This window comes from Neofelis nebulosa, chromosome 17, assembly GCF_028018385.1.
Source record: "Neofelis nebulosa isolate mNeoNeb1 chromosome 17, mNeoNeb1.pri, whole genome shotgun sequence".
Classification (NCBI taxonomy): Eukaryota; Metazoa; Chordata; class Mammalia; order Carnivora; family Felidae; genus Neofelis; species Neofelis nebulosa.
Window position 1 is genome coordinate 47,071,732 of NC_080798.1, and position 20,454 is coordinate 47,092,185.

The 20,454-nt window shown below is 37.9% G+C and overlaps 1 long non-coding RNA gene across 1 annotated transcript in view; it reads left to right on the forward strand.

Moving 5' to 3' along the window:
* Window positions 1–6,535: 6,535 nt before the first annotated feature.
* Window positions 6,536–20,454, forward strand: part of LOC131498850 (uncharacterized) — a 206,541-nt gene continuing 192,622 nt past the window's right edge. The window contains exon 1 of the long non-coding RNA XR_009255615.1: window positions 6,536–7,494. This is a non-coding gene — a long non-coding RNA (uncharacterized LOC131498850). The remainder of the gene's footprint in view (window positions 7,495–20,454) is intronic.

The window sequence follows — 20,454 nt, forward strand, 5'->3', positions numbered from 1 at the left end:
TTGACAGAGAACACTTAAAAATTCAGAGCAATTAGTAACTTGCAAAAGGTCATTCAATTAATAAAAGAGTCACCATTATTTAATTCTTACTATATGGCAAGAACATATTTAACATTGTATCACTTCATTTAATGCTATGAAGTATTAGAAATTTCCATTTCATTTAACATAATCTTATTTTTAAATATTTTATTTATTTTTGAGAGACAGCACACAAGCAGGGGAGGGGCATGGAGAGAGAGAGAGGGAGACACAAAATTCGAAGCAGGCTCCAGCCTCTGAGCTGTCAGCACAGAGCCCAAAGCAGGGCTCGAACTCACGAACTGTGAGATCTTGATCTGAACCAAAGTTGGATGCTTAAATGAGCCACCCAGGCGCCCCTATTTAACAGGATCTTAATCAAGGTTGTACACACATCTACAAGAAGCAGACTTGAGTTTTGAATACAGACCTCTTATATAAACTATTATACTAATTACGTACTTATGGATAGCTTGTAAGATTGGCGTATAAGATATAATGTTTTAAAACCATTGTCTTGGTAAGTCTACAAAGGCTATCACTTGAAAATTTTTCTTCTTTAAAGTCTATATTAAAATAAAACTCTATTCCAGAAACTTTTATTCTTCTGTTTTACTTCTTAAAAAGGGAACTTCTAATTAGGCTTATTATTCATTTCCTTTACTATCCAGGAAAGACCTAAAAAAAAAAAAAAAAAACCCAGGTTTTGCTAATGAAGCATGTTTACTCTTTAGTATTACTGTGATCCTTTTATCTTTTTACCTCCATTGATCCTGGTCTTAAAAATTATTTTCTACTATACAAAAAATGGACATCTCTAACAGATTATAAGTATCTTCCTGTGTTACCTTCTTCATATAATGACAATCTCTCATTTTTTCCTCCAGTTTTATTGAGATATAATTGGTACACATCACTGTACAAGTTCAAGGTATACAGCATAATTGTTTGACTTACATATACTATGAAATTGCTACAGTGTTTAGTTACCATCTATCATATAGATAAAACAAGCCAGAGAGACAAAGTTCTTCCTTATGATGAGAAGTCTTAGGATTTACCCTCTTAACTTTCATATGTATCACACAGCAGTGCAAACTATTGTCATCATAATGTACATTACATCCCTAGTACTTATCTCGTAATTAGAAGTTTGTATTTCCCCTACCCCCTGCCTCCAGTAACCTAAAATCTGACCTCTTCTGACTTTTGTTTTCAGATTTCACATATGAGATCATACAATATTAACTTACTTCATATGAGAAAATGCCCTCAAGGTCCATCCCTTTCGTCAGAATGGCACGATTTCCTTGTTTTTTTATGGCTAACTTATAATTCACTGTATCATATATATAGCATAGCCTTTTTTTTTTTTTAATCCATTAACTCAATGATGGACACTTAGGTTGTTTCCCTGTTTGGTTATTGTAAATAATGCTGCTATGAACATGGGGGTGCAGATACTTATTCTCTTCACATGGTAAGTTATGCTTAATGATCCCTAGCTTAGATTTTCTTGCCATCTATTTTTCAACTCACAGCAACCACACAGTTCTGCAAAACTCCTATTAAAGGGTACCAAATAGATGTCAATCTCAGAGGTCTCTCCATGTTCACCCTACAACCCTTGTAGTTCTCATTCACACTAGATGATGTACACATTCTTTACTTAAAACTCTTGGTTTTGGTTTTTTCCAACTTTTCTCCCACCTTCTCTTTCACATGTTGCCTCCTTCATTTCAAAATCTCTCAAAGGAGAAATAATCCCCCCAATTTTCCCCATGACTTTCTTCTTTTCCCTTTATCTCTCTTAGGAATCTTTCCTTTATCTCTCTTAGGAATCTTTATCACAAAGGATCCCAATTTTTTCGTTGCCCTCTACCTCTTTCCCAGGCTCTTAAAGCCCATTTCTTCTTACTTGCCAAAGAGCTTTCATGGATGAACTTTATTTCTCTCTAAACCAAATACTGATTAATGGCTAATCCTGTTACTCACGATTTAACCTTTAGAACTATTTTTCAATCTTTCCTCTTACTCACAATGGTCAACAGATCACTGTGTTCTTAAACTGAGGTCTTAAATTAGATAAAATAATCTAAATCAAAATCATGTGGAAGGATTGTTAAAAAAAAATGCAGATTCCTGTGCTTTAACCTGGACTAACTGAAAAAAAAATTCATACAAGAGTGTGGCAATCTGCTTTTTAAATAAATACCCCATATAAGTCTTAGGCACACTATGTTTGGGAACTACTGCATTATATCAAGTTTCATCTAATTCTGTAGATTCTACCTTTTCAAAATTTCTTGTTTCTCTCCTTTCCTATGGCCTTTGCCCTAGTTAAGGGTGGTTTAATCTCTTAGTTGGACATCTGTAATAGGACTTCTTTGCCTCTAGCATATTTTCCACTCTAATTTATCCTTATTAATTTTACTAAGTCACAGCTCTGCTCATTTAATGTGATAAGAATTTGAGAGCATACTATATCCTAGGTGTTCTGGGGCAGGAGGTTCCAAAAAGGGCTGATAACCAGAGACATTAAGTGAGAGAAGCCTCTTCAAAATAGATTCTCTACCACCCCTCCAAACCTATTAAATTAGAATCGCTAGAAATAGAGTTGAGAAACTTATCTTTAAAAAGTTCCCCAGGCGACTCTTGAAACTTTTGGACAATACCAGACTGGAACATATAAAGACTAAGGCATTCTTGTGTATTTCAGAGTGCATTGGGAGAGGTGTGAACATATGCAAGTAGGTACCATGTAATACACTGATTAATGCTATATTAGAAGTACCAGGTGCCCTAGGAAAGATTAATTCTAACTGCACTAAATACCTTTAGTAACACACCCTGCTGGAAAAAATCTTTTCCTCCTCTAATTTCCCACAGCACATCTATTATTCTCTTATCGTCTCACTTTTATCTTGCACTATAATTATTTTTGTATATACCTCATGTCCTCTACAATTGTACTTCAGGGCAAAGCCTTGACCTTTTGAGGGCAAATAACCTGACAAGGAATTCTGAGTTCTATTTACAGGATACAGCTGTACCAAAAAAAAAAAAAAATCCCCAAATTATGCATAGTTATGCATTCAATTACCTCAAAAATAGGATGTCCCTGTAACTCTTGGATATAAGGCCAAATTTATGGATTTTAATCACAGTACAGCATTCGGCAAAGTTCCTTCCACATGGGTATTCCACATAAAGTTATGTGTGAACCAATGGGACCTGGGGAAAATGCCTTTGGATATGCAAAAACATACTTAATATGTCCAGTATCTACCATAAAAGGTTATAGATTCCAAATGAAATCATATGATGGTGGTTTTGGCAAACCAATGCCTTGTAAGCCAAAACCAGTCAGCCTGTTTGTTTTGTGTGGATAGCCCAGACAAATCTGAGGTGTGTTTTATTTACAAATTTTAATTTAGGGGCTCCTGGTGGCTCAGGCGGTTAAACATCCAACTCTTGATGTCAGCTCAGGTTATTACATCATGTTTGAGCACTGTGAACACCGTGTCAGGCTCCACACTGTCAGTATGGAGCCTGGTTGGGATTCTCTCTCTCCCTCTGTCCCTCCCTTGCTTGCTCGCACGTGCACTCTCAAAATAAGTAAAAAAAAACAAAAAACAAAAAAACACAAATATTAATTTAAATGTCTTGCTTAGGCAAATATTCTCTGATATACCACAGGCTCTACTACTCCCTATTATCTTACACTAATCTGAGTTTACACATTTAAGTTTATATACTCCTAAGAGACTTCTAAGGGTGACAGAACTGCTCCCAACCACTTCTGCTTTTTGAGTGTTGGCTATTATAATGGGCTGAATTGCGTGCAACCCCCACATTCCTATGTCGAAGTCTTACCCTCAGCACCTCAGAATGCAGCTCTATTTGAAAATAAGATCTTTAAAGAGGTAATTAAGATAAAATAAGGTCTTTAGGAAAGACCCTAATCCAGTATGAATGGTGTCCTTTTAAGAAATTTGGGCATAGTTTATGTGCACATACAAAAAAAAACATGCAAAGGCAAAGGCAGAACATGGCCATCTACATAAGCCAAAAAGAGAAGTTAACAACTTGATCTTGAACTTTCTACTCTCTAGAATCATAAAGAAATAAAATTCTGTTGTTTAAGCCACCAAGTCTGTAGTATTATGTTAAGGCTGCCTTAGCAAACTAATACAGCTACCAGTTATATTTAACATTAACTCTAACTTAGCTTTTTTATACCAACATCATGTTTAACATGTTCAAGTCATTCTGCCAGGTACACTGGTGAATACCATTCTAAGCAGCTTAGAATCTAGTAAAGCAGGCAAATTATACAGAAGATACGATTATCAACATAAAAAAGAAACAGTACAGTCCCTAAAGCAAAAATGCCAAAAAAAGACAACATTATAATTCTATAGGTTCTCTGGAGTCAGAGTTGTCTATGGACTACATCTCAAAAGATTCAGAATTTGACCTAGGTCTTAAAAATTAAGATGCAACTAAGCAGAGGGGGAAGAACATGCAGGTAAGAAAAAGTGTACAAAGTCAAATATGTCTATTAGAGAAAACTTTTTTTCAAGTACAGGTACATCTAACAAGTATCTTTTCTCAACTCTAAAACCACTATGTATTTTTAAATTAATGACTACGTCCTTATAAAATTTAGGCATCTTTTTTCCTGCCAGATAAATAACATTCCTACTGGCTTTGTTCAGTATAATACTGACATCCAAAGAATGTGGTTCATCTCTAAGGTCTCTTGGGCTTCTGCTGAGATTCAGTTTTATTTTCAAATGGTCTGTGAAGGCAGTTAAGCAGCTCATGGAACATTCTCTTTTGAAATTCTGGCCATTTTTTGATCTCTTGCCTATATATCAAATCTCATCACATTATATGGCTTCACGATGCAGGTAGCCTGTGTTTTCTTAAGTGCCTCCTCTTCTGAAGAACTTATTACACAGTTCATTAATGTTTCATACCTAAGCATTCTAATGTATTTAATTTTTTATTTAATGAAATTTCTAACCTAGAGGCTGAGGAAGTTATTCAAAATGTTTCATCCAAGCTGCTGGAAAAGTGCTCATTAGCAGGTAGTTTTGAAGATGGAATATGAAGAAAGAGGTTGGCAGGAACCTAAACACATACAGATCTAAGCTTTCATAAATGCTTCTGTGCCTTAAGTCTAGAGGAATAAATTCCTGCTGATAAGCAGGTAAGTTTTGCTGAAGTTTTCTTTTAGATTTTGGTGACTGGAATTTAACAATGACTTGTGTGATTTGTTAAAAGATGTGTTTTACAATAGAATACTACTTGGCAATGAGAAAGAATGAAATATGGCCTTTTGTAGCAACGTGGATGGAACTGGAGAGTGTTATGCTAAGTGAAATAAATCACACAGAAAGACAGATACCGTATGTTTTCACTCTTATGTGGATCCTGAGAAACTAAACAGAAGACCATGGGGGAGGAGAAGGAAGAACAACAACAAAAAAAAAGTTTGAGAGGGAGGGAGCCAAACCATAAGAGACTCTTAAAAACTGAGAATAACCTGAGGGTTGATGGGGGGGTGGGGGGGGGGGGGTGATGGGCATTGAGGACGGCACCTGTTGAGATGAGCACTGGGTGTTGTATGGAAACCAATCTGACAATAAATGTCATATTAAAAAAAAAAAAAGATGTGTTTTAAAGCCACAAGTTTTTTTTTAAATATTATCTGTCGGTAGAAAGCCTTCTCCTCTATCATTTCAATGTTTACTTTTATAAGACTTATGTGAGACCAACATCATCAAATGAGACACACGTTGAACCAAAGGCACCATATTTAGCACCTGGTTTCAATTATTTTAGGTTACAATGACTCTCTTAAAGAAAGGAGACTCAGCTGAATTAGTTTGATTCTTGGAATGGTTTAGGCTCAAAGCAACTGTCCATTTTACCCTCTGCCTTCAGATTTATGGGAGATTAAGAATTTAAGGCAGGGGGCGCCTGGGGGGCTAAGTGAGTGAAGCCTTGGCTTGGGCCCAGGTCATGACCTCCAGGTTTGGGAGTTGGAGACACCACTGGGCTCTCTGTCATCAGCACAAAGCGTGGGATCCTCTGTACCACCAACCGCCCTCTCAAATATAAACAAACATTAAAAAAAAAAAAAAAAAAAAGAACTTAAGTCAGACAAGCTTTGAGACTGCTACAGAGAACATGAAAATTCTGGTCTTTGTCCATTACTCGGGTAGATGGAATTCTGCAGTCAGGAAGAACCAAAATTTAACTCGAACTGCACTCAGTGTTTTAAAACTACAAAACGCATACAATGTAGTAAAAAATTCGCACTGAAAAAAGTTACTGAATTTTCACTTTTTTCTTTTTTGAGTACCTGTTCCTTGTGTGACATAGTGGACTAGAGTTTCCGTAACCCATTTAACGAGGAGATAGGATTACCCCACGCTTACCTTAGGGAAACACTTGCACTTTGTAACTGGGCAGGAATATCGTTTGGTTAGAGAGAAGGGTAAAGGAAACGAAGGCCGGTGGTGTGACCCCAGCAGAGGCCCGCCGTTACTCTTGAGGAAACTGCCTCACCCTGACAGCTCCTCGTCCACTTAGCGGGGCAGCTTTTCCCGCGGAGTCTCGTCTTCCGGCCAGAAGTCACCTCGTCCCGCCCACCCGGAAGCCGTCGTCTTAGCAACTCAGTAACGTCCCTCCTGCATGCCTTCGCCACGCCCACCGATTTGGGCATCTGGAGCCGGTCTGGCTTTGATTGGCCCGTCTCTCCTTCACTCTAGGAGACGTTTGGGGCGGCGAGATTCCATACCTCACACTTGAATTTGTGGCGCGTAGAGTCCCTGAGGTGCACAATTGAGCTGGGCGTCTTACTGGAGACAGCAATCTGTGGTGAGCGACACTGAAGGGAAAATGACAAAAAGGGCGGTCGGAGGTGGAGGGACACTGAATCAAAGAGGCCGTTTCGATCTGGAGGACTTCAGTCGGGTTGCTTCACTCGCCTGAGGCGGGACATCTGTTCGCGGACTCTTCAGTCTCTAGGTTCTGACCTGGCGTCGTTTTTCTCTCGATTCAGAGACTGCACGGCTGCCCCCGTTCAGTCGCCCCTGAAGGAAGGCTCCTCCTAAGGCCATCTTCTCTCTTATTTTAGTGCCTCTCCCAGAAACCACTCTCCAGCTCTGACGTGCTTACAACTACCACCAACTACACTTTATTCCCCACTGATGTCTTCCATAGTTCTATCCTCGTCTCCCTCACCAGCAGTATCATAAAGAAACATTACATCTTCCTTTGTCTCTGGAAAAAAATGCCTCGGCAGAGATCGGTGAGCGTCCCGCACCTCACAAACTGAATCTAGAACTTTCCTCATCGAGAAAGAGGATGCTGCTGTGCTAATTATCCTAAGTGGGAATGTAGTGAAGGTCACGTGGAGACCGCACGTGACAGCGCTCTATAAAGCACCACAGAAATGTAAGTTAACTATTGTTGCAGTTGCTGACTCTGAATGATGATGGATTCATATCAAAAACACGGTTATTTTCTTGGTCGGACCCATCGATACATGCATTTCATATATGTGTTGGAGTACAGTTAGACTCTGAGGCTTGATCTCAAATAAAAGCAACCACTGGTTGAAACCTCTTCAGTAAATTTTACCTTCTTTGTCTGGAATGACATGATTTCCCCCCACTCCCCAATGTATTTAATGTCAAAGGGAGATTCGGGACCATTTCAGGAGTTTTATGGTGTAAATGGACAGCTTTCCTTAACATCTCCTGTCTATGACTATGAAAATCCTCGATTTCTAATTTGAAAATTTAACTTGTGGAGTGCCCAGCCTCTAGAACGGAGGTTCTTAACTTTGGTGGGAAGAAGGACGTAGTCCCCTCTAAAAACCAAGAAAAACCTTGGAGGTTTTGTATAGAATATGATTGATGCCCACACAAATTTTATAGCAATGTCAGGGAATTTTAGAGTCCACTTGGAAGTGTGGATGTCGATAGGACTCCAGTCCAGTTCTAAAAGTTTATTTGTATTTTTTAGTTAAGTAGCAAAAATACATAAGTGTTTTATTAAAAAAAAAAAAAGGCATTTAGCTTCTGAGTTGTTTTGAGACTTAAGTTCTGAAGGAAATGGGGATTGAGAAGTCTGAAGCAGTTGCATTAGTAGCAACACTTTTAAATGAGCATTGGTTTAAGAATTTTAGAGAAGTCACTGAAATGCTTTTTAAAGTGTTAGGAAAGCCCTCCACAGGTGAGGGTAGTATGTGGGTACACAGGTATATGAGAAATAAGTTGACAAGATTTTGATTGTATCCAGAGTCTTGAATTAACGAAAAAAGTAGAAAAATTCTTAACACTTAGAGTTAAAGTAATTTATGTGCCTTAATTTTTTGGATGTTTTATATTGAGATGATTTTTAATGTGAAATTCCACCAACATGTCCATCGTACATTGTCTTCTAAACTATTTCCAGCATTATTTTTTCACATTAGAAGTTTAGTTCACCTGAAAATTAGTTTTGTGTATGATGTGAAGAATGGCTTTAACTAAATTTTTTTTTTACTTCATCGTGAAACTTTTTTATTTTTTTTATTTTTTTTAATATATGAAATTTATTGTCAAATTGGTTTCCATACAACACCCAGTGCTCATCCCAAAAGATGCCCTCTTCATTGCCCATCACCCACCCTCCCCTCTCTCCCACCCCCCATCAACCCTCAGTTCTCAGTTTTTAAGAGTCTCTTATGCTTTGGCTCTCTCCCTCTCTAACCTCTTTTTTTTGTTTTTCCTTCCCCTCCCCCATGGGTTTCTGTTAAGTTTCTCAAGATCCACATAAGAGTGAAAACATATGGTATCTGTCTTTCTCTGTATGGCTTATTTCACTTAGCATCACACTCTTCCAGTTCTGTGCACGTTGCTACAAAGGGCCATATTTCATTCTTTCTCATTGCCACGTAGTACTCCATTGTGTATATAAACCACAATTTCTTTACCCATTCATGAGTTGATGGACATTTAGGCTGTTTCCACAATTTGGCTATTGTTGAGAGTGCTGCTATAAACATTGGGGTACAAGTGCCCCTATGCATCAGTACTCCTGTATCCCTTGGGTAAATTCCTAGCAGTGCTACTGCTGGGTCATAGGGTAGGTCTATTTTTAATTTTTTGAGGAACCTCCACACTGTTTTCCAGAGTGGCTGTACCAGTTTGCATTCCCACCAACAGTGCAAGAGGGTTCCCGTTTCTCCACATCCTCTCCAGCATCTATAGTCTCCTGATTTGTTCATTTTGGCCACTCTGACTGGTGTGAGGTGGTATCACAGTGTGGTTCTGATTTGTATTTCCCTGATGTGGAGAGATGTTAAGCCTCTTTTCATGTGCCTGTTGGCCATCCGGATGTCTTCTTTAGAGAAGTGTCTATTCATGCCTTCTGCCCATTTCTTCACTGGATTATTTGTTTTTTGGGTGTGGAGTTTGGTGAGCTCTTTATAGATTTTGGAGACTAGCCCTTTGTCCGATATGTCATTTGCAAATATCTTTTCCCATTCCGTGAGTTGCCTTTTAGTTTTGTTGGTTGTTTCCTTTGCTGTGCAGAAGCTTTTTATCTTCATAAGGTCCCAGTAGTTCATTTTTGCTTTTAATTCCCTTGCCTTTGGGGATGTGTCAAACAAGAAATTGCTGCGGCTGAGGTCAGAGAGGTCTTTTCCTGCTTTCTCCTCTAGGGTTTTGATGGTTTCCTGTCTGACTTTCAGGTCCTTTATCCATTTTAAGTTTGTTTTTGTGAATGGTGTAAGAAAGTGGTCTAGTTTCATTCTTCTGCATGTTGCTGTCCAGTTCTCCCAGCACCATTTGTTAAAGAGACTGTCTTTTTTCCATTGGATGTTCTTTCCTGCTTTGTCAAAGATTAGTTGGCCATACTTTTGTGGGTCTAGGTCTGGGGTTTCTATTCTATTCCATTGGTCTATGTGTCTGTTTTTGTGGCAATATCATGCTGTCTTGATGATTACAGCTTTATAGTAGAGACTAAAGTCTGGGATTGTGATGCCTCCTGCTTTGGTCTTCTTCTTCAAAATTACTTTGGCTATTTGGGGCCTTTTGTGGTTCCATATGAATTTTAGGATTGCTTGTTCTAGCTTCGAGAAGAATGCTGGTGCAATTTCGATTGGGATTGCACTGAATGTGTGGATAGCTTTGGGTAATATTGACATTTTAACAATATTTATTCTTCCAACCCATGAGCACGGAATGTTTTTCCATTTCTTTATATCTTCTTCAATTTCCTTCCTAAGCTTTCTATAGTTTTCAACATACAGATCTTTTACATCTTTGGTTAGATTTATTCCTAGGTATTTTATGCTTGTTGGTGCAATTGTGAATGGGATCAGTTTCTTTGTCTTTCTGTTGCTTCATTATTAGTGTATAAGAATGCAACTGATTTCTGTACGTTGATTTTGTACCCTGTGACTTTGCTGAATTCATGTATCAGTTCTAGCAGACTTTTGGTGGAGTCTATCGGATTTTCCATGTATAATATCATGTCATCTGCAAAAAGTGAAAGCTTGACATCATCTTTGCACATTTTGTTGCCTTTGATTTCCTTTTGTTGTCTGATTACTGATGCTAGAACTTCCAACACTATGTTAAACAACAGCGGTGAGAGTGGACATCCCTGTCATGTTCCTGATCTCAGGGGGAAAGCTCTCAGTTTTTCCCCATTGAGGATGATATTAGCTATGGGCTTTTCATAAATGGCTTTATGATATTTATGTATGTTCCTTCTATCCCGACTTTCTCGAGGGTTTTTATTTTGAAAGGATGCTGAATTTTGTCAAATGCTTTTTCTGCATCAATTGACAGGATCATATGGTTCTTATCTTTTCTTTTATTAATGTGATGTATCACATTGATTGATTTGTGAATGTTGAACCAGCCCTTCAGCCCAGGAATGAATCCCACTTGATCACTGTGAATAATTCTTTTTATAAGCTGTTGAATTCGATTTGCTAGTATCTTATTGAGAATTTTTGCATCCATATTCATCAGGGATATTGGCCTGTAGTTCTCTTTTTTTACTGGGTCTCTGTCTGGTTTACAAATCAAAGTCATACTGGCTTCATAGAATGAGTCTGGAAGTTTTCCTTCCCTTTCTATTTTTTGGAAGAGCTTGAGAAGGATAGGTATTATCTCTGCTTTAAATGTCTGGTAGAACTCCCCTGGGAAGCCATCTGGTCCTGGACTCTTATTTGTTGGGAGATTTTTGATGACTGATTCAATTTCTTCGCTGGTTATGGGTCTGTTCAAGCTTTCTATTTCCTCCTGATTGAGTTTTGGAAGTGTGTGGGTGTTTAGGAATTTGTCCATTTCTTCCAGGTTGTCCAGTTTGTTGGCATATAATTTTTCATAGTATTCCCTGATAATTGCTTGTATCTCTGAGGGATTGGTTGTAATCATTCCATTTTCATTCATGATTTTATCTATTTGGGTCATCTCCCTTTTCTTTTTGAGAAGCCTGGCTAGAGGTTTATCAATTTTGTTTATTTTTTTTAAAAAAACAACTCTTGGTTTCATTGATCTGGTCTACCGTTTTTTTAGATTCTATATTGTTTATTTCTGCTCTGATCTTTATTATTTCTCTTCTTCTGCTGGGTTTAGGCTGCCTTTGCTGTTATGCTTCTATTTCCTTTAGGTGTGCTGTTAGATTTTGTCTTTGGGATTTTTCTTGTTTCTTGAGATAGGCCTGGATTGCAATGTATTTTCCTCTCAGGACTGCTTTCGCTGCATCCCAAAGCGTTTGGAATGTTGTATTTTCATTTTCCTTTGTTTCCATATATTTTTCAATTTCTTCTCTAATTGCCTGGTTGACACTTTCATTCTTTAGTAGGGTATTCTTTAACCTCCATGCATTTGGAGGTTTTCCAGACTTTTTCCTGTGGGTGATTTCAAGCTTCATAGCATTGTGGTCCAAAAGTATGCATGGTATGATCTCAATTCTTGTAAACTTATGAAGGGCTGTTTTGTGACCCAGTATGTGATCTATCTTGGAGAATGTTCCATGTGCACTTGAGAAGAAAGTATATTCTGTTGCTTTGGGATGCAGGGTTCTAACTATATCTGTCAAGTCCATCTGATCCAATGTATCATTCAGGGCCCTTGTTTCTTTATTGACCATGTGTCTAGATGATCTATCCATTGTTGTGAGTGGGGTATTAAGTCCCCTGTAATTACCACATTCTTGTCAATAAGGTTTCTTATATTTGTGAGTAATTGTTTTATATATTTGGGGGCTCCTGTATTTGGTGCATAGACATTTATAATTTTTCTTCTTGATGGATAGACCCTGTAATTATTATATAATGCCCTCCTTTATCTCTTGTTACAGCCTTTAATTTAAAGTGTAGTTTGTCTGATATAAGTATGGCTACTCCAGCTTTCTTCTGACTTCCAGTAGCATGATAAATAGTTCTCCATCCCCTCACTTTCAATCTGAAAGTGTCCTCAGATCTAAAATGAGTCTCTTGTAGACAGCAAATAGATGGGTCTTGTTTTTTTATCCATTCTTATATCCTATGTCTTTTGGTTGGTGCATTTAGTCTATTTACATTCAGTGTTATTATAGAAAGATACAGGTTTAGAGCCATTGTGATGTCTGTAGGTTTCATGCTTGTAGCAATGTCTCTGGTACTTTGTTTCACAGGATCCCCCTTAGGATCTCTTGTATGGCTGGTTTAGTGGTGATGAATTCCTTCAGTTTTTATTTGTTTGGGAAGACCTTTATCTCTTCTTCTATTCTAAATAACAGATTTGCTGGATAAAGGATTCTCAGCTGCATATTTTTGCTGTTCATCACATTGAAGATCTCCTGCCATTCCTTTCTGGCCTGCCAAATTTCAGTAGAGAGATCCATCACGAGTCTTATCGGTCTCCCTTTACATGTTACAGCATGTTTATCCCTAGCTGCTTTCAGAATTTTCTCTTTATCCTTGTATTTTGCCAGTTTCACTATGATGTGTCGTGCCGAAGATCGATTCAAGGTACGTCTGAAGGGAGTTCTCTATGCCTCTTGGATTTCAGTGCAGTTTTCCTTCCCCAGATCAGGGAAGTTCTCAGCTATTATTTCTTCAAGTACACCTTCAGCACCTTTCCCTCTCTCTTCCTCCTCTGGAATACCAATTATACGTAGATTATTTCTCTTTAGTGCATCACTTAGTTCTCTCATTTTCCCCTCATATTCCTGGATTTTTTTTATCTCTCTTTCTCTCAGCTTCTTCTTTTTCCATAATTTTATCTTCTAGTTCACCTATTCTCTCCTCTGCCTCTTCAATCCGAGCTGTGGTCGTCTCCATTTTATTTTGTAGCTCATTAATAGCATTTTTTAGCTCCTCCTGGCTGTTCCTTAGTCCCTTGATCTCTGTAGCAATAGATTCTGCTGTCCTTTATACTGTTTTCAAGCCCAGCGATTAATTTTATGACTATTATTCTAAATTCACTTTCTGTTATATTATTTAAATCGTTTTTGATCAGTTTGTTAGCTGTCGTTATTTCCTGGATGTTTTTTTGAGGGGAATTCTTCCGTTTTGTCATTTTGGATAGTCCCTGGAGTGGTGCAGAACTGCATGGCACTTCCCCTGTGCTGTCTTGAATAACTTGCGTTGGTGGGCGGGGCTGCAGTCAGAACTGAAGTCTGCCCCAGCCCACTGCTGGGGCCACAGCCAGACTGGTATGTACCTTGTCTTCCCCTCTCCTAGGGGCGGGATTCACTGTGGGGGGTGTGGCCCTCTGGGCTACTTGCACATTGCCAGGCTTGTGGTGCTGGGGATCTGGTGTATTAGCTGGGGTGGATCGGCAAGTTGCACAGGGGCGGGAGAGGCAGGCTCAGCTCGCTTTTCTTTCGGTGATCCGCTTGAGGAGGGGCCCTGCGGCACCAGGAGGGAGTCAGACCGCCGCAGGAGGTGTGGATTGCCAGAAGCACAGCATTGGGTGTTTGCGTGGTGCAAGCAAGTTCCCTGGTAGGAACTGGTATCCTTTGGGATTTTGGCTGGGGGATGGGCGAGGGAGATGGCCCTGGTGAGTGCCTTTGTTCCCCACCAAACTGAGCTCTGTTGTCCTGGGGCTTAGCAACTCACCCTCCCGTTGTCCTCCAGCCTTCCTGCTCTCTGAGCAGAGCTGTTAACTTATAACCTTCCAGATGTTAAGTCCCGCTTACTGTCCGAACACACTCCGCCTGGCCCCTCTGCTTTTGCCAGCCAGACTCGGGGTCTCTGCTTGCCTCGCGGGCCGCCCCTCCGCCCCGGCTCCCTCTTGCCAGTCCGTGGAGCGCGCACCGCCTCGCAGTCCTTCCTACCCTCTTCCATGGGCCTCTCGTCTGCCCTTGGCTCCGGAGACTCTGTTCTGCTAGTCTTGTGGTGGTTTTCTGGGTTATTTAGGCAAGTGGAGGTGGAATCTAAGTGATCAGCAGGACGCGGTGAGCCCAGCGTTCTCCTTTGCCGCCATCTTCAAGTCAAATTACTGTTAATAAAAACTCAGGTGTTGTGGTAGGAAATAAGTCTAATATTACCTAACACAAAAAGAAAATTTGGGGAATTTAAGATTATAATTAAATTTATAATTAAAATGAGATCCTATGGAAGAAAAAATATATCTCAAAATAGCGTAAATCCCAAGTTTTTATTTTTCAGAAAATTTTCATATTTCTTGTTCCTGCATTATGGAAGAAAAGATAACCTAAAATGCTCTCGCTTCCAAAAAAAAAAAAAGTGTGTATGCCATATAAATGGGAAATGTCTAGTGTCCAGAAGCAATTAAGGGGCGTGGGGAGCAGTAAGACTATAGGCTTTATCCATTCACCTACTGTAGGACATCTTGGTTGTTTCCAAATATGGGCAATTATGAATAAAGCTGCAATAAGCATCCGTCTGTAGGTTTTTGTGTGGACCTGATTTTTCAACTCTTTTGGGTAAATACCAAGGAGCATGATTGCTGGATTATATAATAAGGGTATATTTAGTTTTGTAAAAAACCACCAAACTCTCTTCTAAAATGGTTGTATCATTTTGCATTTCTGAGCAATGAAGGAGAGTTCCTCTTGTTCCACAGCCTCACCAGCATTTGGTATCGTCAGTGTTTTGAATTTTTGGTATTATAATAAGCGTGTAGTGGTGTCTCATTGTTTTAATTTGCACATCCCTAATGCATTATATGATGAGTGGCTAAATGTCATCAACATATAATGTATCGTGGCTTATAGCCATGAAATTTAAATGAAGAATTACTATTTAAATAGTAATTAATATGCTCTTCTACCTGAAAGTTTTTGATTTCTGTAATGGCTTTTGATAGAATAGATACATTTGTTTATTTCCCCTAGGTGTTTTAAAAGAAATGTAATATTTGAGACTACTCTCAGCTTTTCATTGGATTTCCTCAGTGTGTAGCAGGGACTTTTCATTTTTTATTACTAGATTTTTTTTTCTCTCTGTCTTGTTGTTGTTGTTGTTGTTTATGGAGTATTATGGGGCAGAAGAAAGGAGGATTGATTTGTGAATGACAGATTGACTTAGCTAGACAAGCCATGTTCAGGTCAAATTGTTTGAGGGTGACCTGATAACATTGTGCAAAGATTTCATTATACTTTCATTTTATTGTGTTTAATTATTCTTGTAGGACAAATGGAAGGTGTAACTGCACTTGGTTTTGTGGCATTTCAATGTGAAGGGCATTAAATATAGTAAGTTCCTACACTGTTAAACATGAGGGAGAAGATTTTTAAATCTGTCTACCTTCCATCTATGAATTTTACACAAAAGTACAACGTAGTTAATCACTTAAACCTCTAGATCCATTTTGCCCTACTGTATCTGATTGAGTTATATTTGAGATCCAAAATTAGAATGACAATTTGCTTTTGCTGAAGGATATACTGTAAGTTCCAAAATATGTTTCATAGTTGTAGATTTATATAAATGAAACTGGGGTAATGGGTGGTAGATTGGTATTTGAATAGCTCTTTTCCATTGCTGTTAGGCTTATTGTATTAGCAACTGTGTTAATAGGCAGGATGTAATAAGATGCAGGTCAATCAACTTTTCCAAAGGATAAACTCTTATATGAAACCTAGAGTTTTTTGGTTATTGTCTTTGTTTTTTTAACTATCAATGTTTGATGCAGATTATGTACTAACTTTGTAGCTCTAGGACAAGTGTTGGTTGCTGGTGGCTACATTTAGAAAGCATTACAGGAAGGAAGAGCTTGGAGAGGAACTGTCATTTTTTAAAAACAGGTAATTTAAAGGTAATTAAATTTAAAGGTAATTAAAAGGTAATTTAAAAAGACAATAATTTTGAGAAATGTAATTGTTTTTTAATCTACCTTCTAAAAAAATCAATAAAGGCTTTGAATGACAAATGCCAATTAAACTTTTAGCAAGGTTCAAATCAAGGCCTTGACCTTTACACCCATTGATAAAACCTCAAAATTAAGATGTCACAGAGTGAAGTTCAATTATTGGAGGAATGGTATCTATTCAATTTCTTTCAATTAAACAGAATCTTAGGGAAAAGTCTCTGCCTCTCCATCCTTGATAGGGCAAGTAAGATGTTCATAATTAAAAAGAAAGATAGAAACTATGGGGTCATGAAAAAAGATACCTAAAAACCTAAGCATGTCTAGAAAAGAACTGTGGCTCCTAGACTAGGGACCTGGTTAAAATAAAATAAATAAGCCAAGCAACTTTTTGAGAGAATGTTAAATTTTAGCTTACTAGGTGCATCACAGTTTTCCAAAATGGTTGTACCAGTTTGCCCTCGAACAATAGTATATTGGTTGATATGATTGATCAATCAGTCTAATAGTACTTAATCTTGTAACAGTTTAGTAGTAGTTTAATTGAACTTTCCTTGGTATCTAATGGGACTGAATATATTACCTTATGTTTTCAGACTTTTATTTACTTATTATTTGAGAGAGAGCATTCCCGTGAGCAGGAGGAAGAGAAAGAAAGGCAGAGAGAGAGAATCTTAAGTGGGCTCCATGCCCAGTGCGGAGCCCAATGTAGGGCTCCGTCTCACAACCCTGAGCCTAAGTCAAGAGCCCAATGCTTAACTGACTGAGCCACTCAGGTGCCCTGGAATTGTTTTTTTAATGAAGGGTCTGTTCATAACTGTTCTTGTTGCTTTGGTTGTTTGACATCTAGTGAAGAGTGTCAAGTGCACTAATCTTTAGTGTATAGTTCAGGAAAAAAAAATTTATGGTTTTCTATATAAATATATACATCCAGATCAAGATACAGAACATTCTCAGCGTTCTATATTTTCCTGTGTATTCCCAGTCATTACCACCCATCTTCTCAGAGATAACCACAATTCTCATTATCAGCATCAATGAGGTTTTATTCAAAATTTTTTTGTGTAAAATATACATATACACATACCTATCCAGAAGTGGAATTTCTGGATTATATGGAAGTTCTATTTTTAATTTTTTGAGGAGCTACCATACTGTTTTCCATAGTTGCTGTACCATTTTACATTTCCACCAACAGTTTTGAGAGTTTTGATTTCTCCACTTCCTCACCAACACTTGTTATTTTCTGGATTTTTCCACCTTGTTTGTTTGTTTTTTGATAGTTGTGCTTTTAATGGGTGTGAGTTGGTATTCTCATAGCTTTGACTTGCATTTCCCTAGTGGTTAGTGATGTTGAGCATCTTTTCATGTGCTTATTGGCCATTTGTGTATCTTCGCTGGAGAAAGGTCTGTTTAAGTCCTTTGCCCATTCTTGAAATGGGTTGTTCTTTGTTGTTGAATTTCAGAAATTCTCTTCACATTCTGAATTTTAATTCCTTATCAGATAAATGGTTTGCAAATATTCCATTCTATGGGTTGCCTTTTTACTTTGTGGATAGTGTCTTTTGTTGCACAAATTTTATAATTTTCATGGTTTAATTTGTATGTCTTTTCTTTTGTTACCTGTTTCTTTGGTTTCCCATACAAGAAATCATTGCCCAATCCAATGTTATGAAGTTTGTGCTCTGTTTTCTTCTAAGTTTTATGTTTTAGGTCTTACATTTAGATCTTTGATCCATTTTGAGTTAATTTTTGTGTATGATTAGGTAAGGATTCAGTTTTATTCTTTTACATGGGGATATCCAATTTTCCCAGCACCATTTATTGAAAGGGCTGTCCTTTCCCCATTGTATGGTCTTGTTACTCTTGTCAGAAGTCATTTGACTGAAGTTATCTGATTTGTTATTATATAATTCTCTATAGTAATATATTAGTGTACTATGTATTTCTGTGGTTACCTGTTGTATTGTTTTCTCTTCCATTTGTCAATTTGGGTTTTGAGTCTTCTCTTTTTTTTTTTTCTTAATGTAGTTAAAGTGTTACCTATTTTGATTATTTCTTTGGAAAAACTGGCCAATACTTTCAATATTATGTTATCATTTATTCTGGTCTCTATTTTTCTTTGTTATTTCCTTCCACTACTAAATATCAGCCAAGTTTCTTTTTTTTTCCTAGTTCCTTGTGCTATAATGTTGTTTATTTGAACTTTTTTTTTTTTTTTTTTTTTTTTTGACAGAGCAAGAGAATCCCAAGCAGGCTGTGTTCTCTGTGTGGAGCCTGATGTGGGGCTCCATCTCATAAACTGTGAGGTCATGACCTCAGCCTAAATCAAGAGTCAGATGCCACCAGACACCCCTAAACTTTTTTCTTCTTTTTAACAAATTTTTTAATGTTTATTTTACTTTTTGAGAGGGGGAGGGAGAGAGAGACTGAGTACAAGCAGTGAAGGGGTAGAGAGAGAGAGACACCCATAATCTGAATCAGGCTCCAGGCTCTGAGCTGTCTGCTCAGAGCCCCACACAAGGCCCCCCACTCGTGAACTGTGAGATCATGACCTGAGCCAAAGTCAGACGTTTAACCATCTGAACATCCCAGGTGCCCTCAAACTTTTTTAAAAATACAATAATTTATAGCATAAATTTCATTCTAACATCTGCTTTTGCTGCATTCCATAGGTTTTGGGGTGTTGTGTTTTATTTTTCTTTTGTTTTGAGACATTTTGATTTCACCTTTGCTTTCTTATTTGGCCCATTGCTTGTGTGGTGGTGTGTTTAATATTTACAAAAAATAAAAAATAAATTTAAAACAATCATTTGACCATACATACATGTCTGGATTTATTTCTGGGCCCTCTATTCAGTTCCATTGGCCTGTACGTCTGTCTTTATACCATTACCACTCTGTTTTGATTACTGTAGCTTTGTAGTAAGTTTGAAATCAGGAAGTATGAGCCCTCCAGATTTGTTCTCCTTTTTCAAGATTGTTTTGGGTATTTGATGTCTCTTGATAGTCCATATAAATTTTAGGATGAGGTTTTCTCTTTCTGCAAAAAGCATCATTGGAATTTTGATAGGGATTTCACTGAATCTGTACCTCACTTTGGGTAGTATTGACATCACAACAGTATTAAGTCTTTCAATTCATGAGCATGAGATGTGTTTTCATTTATTTTTATTTTCTTTAATTTATTTCACCAATGTTTGTAGTTTGATTGTACAAGTATTTCACCTTCTTGGTTAATTCCTAAATGTTTTGTTCTTTTTTTGCTATTATAAATGAAATTGTTTTCGTAATTCCCTTTTTAGATTGTTCATTGTTTGTGTGTAGATGTAACTAACTTTTGTGTGTTGACTTTGTATCCAACTTCTTGGCTGAATTCATTTATTCTAAAAATTTTTTGTGGGATCTGTAAGCTTTTCTACGTAAAAGATCACATCAACTGTGAACAGAGATAATTTTATTTATTTTACAATTGGGATGTCTTTTATTTCTTTTTCTTGCCTAAATTCTCTGGCTGACATCAAGTAGTTTTACTTGATTTTGAACTTCATTTAAAAGTATGTGCTATTTTGCAGAGGAAACAATCAACAAAACTAAAAGGCAACTGATGAAATGGGAAAAGATACTTGCAAATGACATATCGGACAAAGGGCTAGTATCCAAAATCTGTAAAGAATTCACCAAACTCCACACCCAAAAAACAAATAATCCAGTGAAGAAACTGGCAGAAGACATGAATAGACACTTTTCCAAAGAAGACATCCAGATGGCCGACAGACACATGAAAAGATGCTCAACGTCACTCCTCATCAAGGAAATACAAATCAAAGCCACACTGAGATACTACGTCACACCTGTCAGCAGGCTAAAATGAACAAATCAGGAAACTTGATGCTGGTGAGGATGTGGAGAAAGGGGAACCCACTTGCACTGTTGGTGGGCATGCAAACTGGCGCAGCTGCTCTGGAAAACAGTGTGGAGGTTCCTCAAAAAATTAAAAATAGATCTACTCTATGATGCAGCAATAGCACTACTAGGAATTTACCCAAGGGATACAGGAGTACTGATGCATAGGGGCACTTGGACCCCA